Raw genomic sequence first — 6,081 nt, 5'->3', positions numbered from 1 at the left:
GGGATGAATGTCTGCTGGGGACATTCCTGCCCTCCCTGTCCCCTGGCTGCCCCCACCTTGGGCTGGCCTGGCCCTGCCCTGGTGCTGCTGTGCTAAATTTGGCCCTCATTCATCACAGCAACACCCCTGGGAACGTGTCCCAGAGCATCCCTGTGCTCAGAGGAGCTTGAGATGGCCCTGGGGCAGCAGGACAACCTGAGGACAACCTCCTCCCTCCTCCCAAAACCTGCCAGCTGCTGGTGGAAACTGGGAGGCACTGGGCTGCCATAAGCACGGGATAGGAAACATCCATGGGCCAGCACATCCAGCCCTCCCAGCAGGTGCTGGGTTTCTGGAAAATGCATGTTTTGGGGGATAATTCAGGCCAGAGGAGCATCAAAAGCAGGGAGGGGAAGGATTTCCTGTCAGCCACATCAGCATCACCCCCCAGCTGTGCTGCTGCCCCACCCCATGGTCAGCCGGAGGGCTCTGGCCTTATCAGCAGGCTCAGCTGTTCCAGGGATGCAATCCTGCTTCTCCAGCCCTGTCACCAGGCTCAGCCTTTCCTGCTGGCAGTGCCCCTCACCTCCCACATCTGCCCTGGCACCACAGCCTCACTGATGGTGTGTCCTCCCTCTGTCCTGGGGGAAAGTGGGGCTCAATCCTTGGTGCAAGCAGAATTCAACCCTGGCACCCCCGTGGGTGTGACAGTGCTCACAGGGCTCTGAGGATAAGGGAAAGAGATGAGGATCTGATTCCATGTTTCAGGCTTGATTTATTATTTTATGATATATATTACATTAAAACTATACTAACAGAATAGAAGAAAGGATTTAATCAGAAGGCTGGCTAAGAATAGAAAAAGAAAGAATGATAATGAAGGTTTGTGTCTCAGAATCCAAGCCAGCTGACTGTGATTGGCCATTAATTAGAAATAACCACAAATAACCACAAGATACCAATCCCAGATGCACCTCTTGCATTCCACAGCAGCAGATAACCATTGTTTGCATTTTGTTCCTGAGGCCTCTCAGCTTCTCAGGAGAAAAAAACCCCAAGGAAAGGATTTTTTCATAAAAGGTGTCTGTGACACATGGCCATGCTGGGGGTGCTTGTCACCTCCCAGTGCAGCCCAGCACCAAACTGGGCCCCCAGAGACCAGACCAGGCATCTCCTGGAGCAAACCCTGGGATGCTGCAGCAGGATCAGGAACCAGGGCTTGGTGGTGCTGCCCTGCCCATCCCAGGGTTTGGGGGTGGCCCTGCCTCTGGGGATCTCATCCCAGGGTGTAAGAGAGTTGAGGGGTAGGACGGTTGGGATGGACGGAGATGAGAGATCTCTGCAGCCAGGCTGTGGAATTTGGGGTTTATTGCAAAGGGCCTGGGTGCAGGGCCCTGCTGGGAGCTGCAGCCACAGCTCAGAGCAGGCTGAGAGAAGAGAGGGGGAGAGATTAAAAGGGTAAGAGACCGAGGTTCCCGTTCCAATACAATAAATCTTCTGTGTTGAATATTCTAATTCTCACCAATCTAATACAAGATACAAACCCTATAGCATTTACATACAGCCTGTAAGAATCATTACATTACCACACTGTGTTACATTTAAACCCTAAAAACTCCTCTTTGGGCCCTTTCTGCCAAGCTGCAGGGTCTGCTCTGACCCTTGGGCCTGTCTGCAAGCAGAGGGTGTTGTTCTATCAAAAGGGGATCACCTTCAGCTGGCCACACCATTGTTTTCCAGATGTGCCCCCACCCTCAGCAGGGCCATCAGCACTGAGTGACCCTGTGCTGACCCCCCAGTTGTTCCATTTATCCCCATCCCCAGGGATTTGGGAGGTCCCACAGGATCTGTTACCTTGAGCAGACTCGTGGGATGAGCCCCCACCCTGTGCCATGTCCCTGTCTCCATCCTGCTCCTGGGGACCCTGGCTGCAGTCCTGCTTCTACTGTCCCCAGTGCCTCCACCCTAGTCCTGGTGTCCCTGTCCACAGCCCCATTCCCACTGTCCCCTCCTCCCTGTGTCCTTGTCCTGCTCCTGATTCCCAGCTCTGCTTTGGTGGCCCTGTCTCCATCCTACCCTGGTTCCTGTCCTACTTCTCCATGTCCCTCTCCCCACCCTGCTCCTGCTCTCTCCATCTTGCTCCCATTGTCCCCACCACCCATTCTGCTCCCAGTGCCTCCAAAATTTTCCTACTCCCCATGTCCCAGCCCCCCACCCAGTGTCCTTGTCCCTTTCTTGATCCCACTGCCCCCATCCTGCCCCTGTTGTTCATCCTGTTTACACTGTCCCCATCATTGTCCTGCTCCCTGTGTCCTTGACCTCATCCTGCTTGCAGTGCCCGTGTCCCTGTCCTGCTTCTGATTTCCCAATCCCTCCCTTCTCCCTTTACTGCTCCCAACGTCCTTGGTTTCCTCCCTGCTCCTGATGTCCCCATCCTGCTGCTGGTGTCCTGGTCCCTGTCCCAGACCTCCACCCTGCTCTTGGTGTCCCTTGTCCCCATCCTGTCCCTGTCCCCATGCTGTTCCTGATGCCCTCATTCCCATTCTGCTCCAGATGCCCCCATCCCCACACCTGTCCCAGTGTCCCCACCCTGCTCCTGCTGTCCCTGTCCCCAGCCCTGCTCCCAGTGTCCCCATTCTTGTCCTGCTCTCCATGTCCCTGTCCCAGTCCTGCTTCCTGTGTCCCCATTCCCCTTCTGCTCCTGATGTCCCAGGCCCTGTCCTCATCCTATTCTTGCTTTCCCCATCCCCATCTTGCTCTCAGTGTCCCCATTCCACTCTGCTCCTGTCCCTATCCTGCTCCCAATGTCCCTGTCCCCACCCTGTTTATGGTGTCCTTGTCCACAGCCCTGCTCCAGTGTTCCTTCCTATTCCTGTCCTGCTTCCCATGTTCTGTCCTGCTGTGTGTCCTTGTCCCTATTCTCCCTGCCGTGTCTCCATCCTGACCCCACTCCGTGTCCTTGTCCCCGTGCCCCATCCTGACCCCAGTCCCGTGTCATTGTCCCTGTCCCCTGCTGTGTCCCCATTCTGACCCCACTCCATGTCCTTGTCCCTGTGCCCCATCCTGACCCCAGTCCTGTGTCATTGTCTCTGTTCCCTGCTGTGTCCCTGTCCCCTGCCATGTCCCCCTGGTGACCCAGGTCCTGTGTCCTTGTCCGTATCCCCCTGCTGTGTCCCCATCCTGACCCCAGTCCTGTGTCCTTGTCCCTGTCCCCCATCCTGATCCCAGTCCTGTGTCCCTGTCCCCCACTGTGTCCCATGTCCCTGTCCCCTCTCCTGACCTCAGTCCCATGTCCTTGTCCCTGTTCCCCGCTGTGTCCCAGTCCCGTGTCCTTGTCCCTGTACCTTATCCTGGCCCCAGTGTCCTTGTCCTTGTCCCCAGTCCTGTGTCCCTGTCTCTGTCCTCGCTGAGTCCCTGTCTCCAATGTGTCCCCGTCTCCAGTCCTGTGTCCTTGTCCCTGTCCCCAGTCCCGTGTCCTTGTCCCTGTACCCTCTCCTGGCCCCATGTCCTTGTCCTCAGTCCTCTGTCCTGTGTCCCTGTGCACTGTCCCTGTCCCAGACCCATGTCCCAGTCTCCTGTTCCTGTCCCTGTCCCGTGTCCTTGTCGCCGGTCCCCTGTCCCTGCTCTGTCCCTGTACCTATCCCCTGTCCCTGTCCCTCTGTCCTTCTGTCCCTCTCCCTATTCCTGTGTCCCCTGTCCCTATCCCCGTCCCCTTTCCCTGTGTCTGTCCCTGTCCCTCTGTCCCTGTCCCCGTCCCGCTCCCCCGTCCCCGCCCGCCCCGGCCCGCGCGCTCTGAGGGGGCTCCGCGCATGCGCCCCGCGCCCCCCGCCCGGGCTCGGCGGCCGAGGGGCCCCGGCGCCGCCACGGGCCGGACCCGGTGAGTGCGGGCTGAGGGCGGGCGGGACCGGGCCGGGCCGCCCGGGGGCCTGAGGGCTGCGAGCGGCGCCCCCCGAGGGGTCAGAACCACGGGGGGGGACTCAGGGGGGCTCCGGGCACCGAGCGGCCGTTCCGGGGGGCACCGGGAGGCGGGAGCGCAGCCGCGGGCCCCGAGGGGACGGAGCCGCGGCGGGCTGAGGGAGGCGGGAACCCGGAGGGACCGAGCCGGGCGCTGCCCCCGGTCCTTGATCCCGGAGGGACCGAGCCGGGCGCTCCGGGGGGATCCCCGAGCACGCCGGGATGAGCCGGGCGCGCTCCGCCGCCGGTGCCGCCGCGAGGGGCCGGTGTCACCCGCCGGGTCCCCGCGTCCTTCCCCGCTCCGGACGGGCCTCCCGGGGGGATTTATGCCGGGGGAAGCGATGCCCGAAGGGCTTTCCCGGGTGGAGCGGCCGGTGCCCGCCCGCGGCTGCACGTGTGGAGCCCCTCGGTGATGAACGGAGCGCGGGAACGGAGCGAGCGCACCGGGAGACGCCACCAGTGTCCTCCTCTGTGCCAACCTTCCGTGTCACGCCGTGTCCATCTCCATTGTCACCCTGTGCCCACCGCTCCTCCGGTGTCACCCCCGTGCCCATCTGCTCCCCTGTCACCCTGTGTCCACCTCTCCTCCCTTATAACCCCGTGGCCACCTTCCCTTCTGTGTCACCCCATGCCCACCTCCATTGTCACCCTGTGCCCACCGCTCCACCGGTGTCACCCTGTGCTCACCTCCGTGTCACCCCCGTGCCCACCTCCCCTCCAGTGCCACCCTGTCCCCCTCCCAGCTCCGGGCAGCTCAGGGCTCCCAGTGGATCCCCAGCACAGTCCCTGAAGCAGCAGCAGCTCCTGTTCCCCATTCCCTGCCCGGTTAAATCTCCCCAGCTCCTGCTCCCCATTCCCTCCCCAGCCCTGTGGTTTGGCATTGCTTGAGGAAATATTTCTCCAGGAGTGTTTGCACCGAGCTCTGACACACGTGGGGATTGCTGGGGGTGTCCTGTGCAGGCTCGATGTCCTTGTGTGTCCCTTCTCACCGAGGACATTCTGTGATTCTCTGAGCGCAGTGAGAAGAATCCTGCTCTGGTGTCAGATGTTTTTGCCTCCGTTGGGCCCAACTTTCACCCAGCGTCATAAAATTTCACAGGAGTGACATTTGTGCAGCTATTTTTACTGGCCTTTTAAAGGCAATTCTCATTTCTGTTGGTAGGAATTAGTCCTGACACTTCTCTGGTCAGTGTGACCTTGCTTCCAAGTGAATTGCTGATTTGGTGTCACAGTCACATTAATTACAAATAGGAGATAGTTCATAGGGATTAATTAGAGCATGGATGTGCCATATGGATTCTGGAGCAACAGTTGGTACCACCAGGTTCTGATTTTTCATTGGGTGTTTGATTGGTGTTTGGAAATGAGAGGGAGAACAAAACCCTTCTCTCTGACAGACCTGATTGCTGTTATTATTTCCATGTCTCCTGCCTGCTCTAAGTCAGGATAATTGGTTAAAAAAAACCCCAAACTGTCCCTTCCTGTTAGAAATCTGTGTCCTGGGGATGTTCAATGAACCAGCTGTCAGTGCAGTTACCAAACCCTCCGTTCTTCAGGTCATTTGAGGGAAAATGTTGCTTTCTGTCAAGACTCGTGTTTAGGAAAACTCAAGGTGCCTTTCTCTGTATTTTTGGTACTTTCCAAAGTTCTGCTCGTGCTTTCTGAGGGAACACATCAGCTCACTGGAAAGCAGGATGGGTGAGGAGTTTTAGAGGGAATTTGAGCCTTTTTGTGCTGTTTGCCTCGGAGGGAAAGCCCTGCATTGGAGCTCTGGTGGCTCCTGGGGGTGGGCTGAGCTGTCACTGGCGAATGCAGAGCTGCGGAGAGCGAGGGGCTGGCCCTGGGTGACACTGAGGGGGCAGCAGTGGAGCGCGGGCTGTCCCCGTGGCTGCTGCAGGAGCTCTCAGCATGTCTGCAGGCACCAGGTAAGAGCTATGGGGTCTCTGAGCATTTCCCTGCTGCAAAGAGCCTTTGCAGGGTGTTCTTCCAGAATCAGGAGCTTGTCTGATGTTTCCAAATCGAAATTTAATTCAATTTCAATTTCCAAATGGAAGTGCCAGGGCTGGGGCTCTGAGTGTGTCTGCAGGCACCAGGTAAGAGTTGAGGGGCTGGCTGTGGGGTCTCTGAGCATTTCCCTGCTGAAAAGAG

At 58.4% G+C, this 6,081-nt stretch overlaps 1 protein-coding gene across 6 annotated transcripts in view; it reads left to right on the top strand.

The window, feature by feature from the left end:
* Positions 1-3,713: 3,713 nt before the first annotated feature.
* Positions 3,714-6,081, top strand: part of GJC1 (gap junction protein gamma 1) — a 39,456-nt gene continuing 37,088 nt past the window's right edge. For 2 of the 6 annotated variants that reach the window (XM_074557457.1, XM_074557464.1), the window contains exon 1: positions 3,714-3,856. The gene's annotated coding sequence lies outside the window, so the exon portion shown is untranslated. Of the gene's footprint in view, positions 3,857-3,913; positions 3,936-4,009; positions 5,859-6,081 lie in introns of those variants that run through there. The other 4 variants (XM_074557460.1, XM_074557463.1, XM_074557465.1 and 1 more) reach the window with 4 other exon arrangements.

This window comes from Zonotrichia albicollis, chromosome 23 (genome assembly GCF_047830755.1).
Source record: "Zonotrichia albicollis isolate bZonAlb1 chromosome 23, bZonAlb1.hap1, whole genome shotgun sequence".
NCBI lineage: Eukaryota > Metazoa > Chordata > Aves > Passeriformes > Passerellidae > Zonotrichia > Zonotrichia albicollis.
This window is presented reverse-complemented; position numbering and strand designations above follow the sequence as displayed.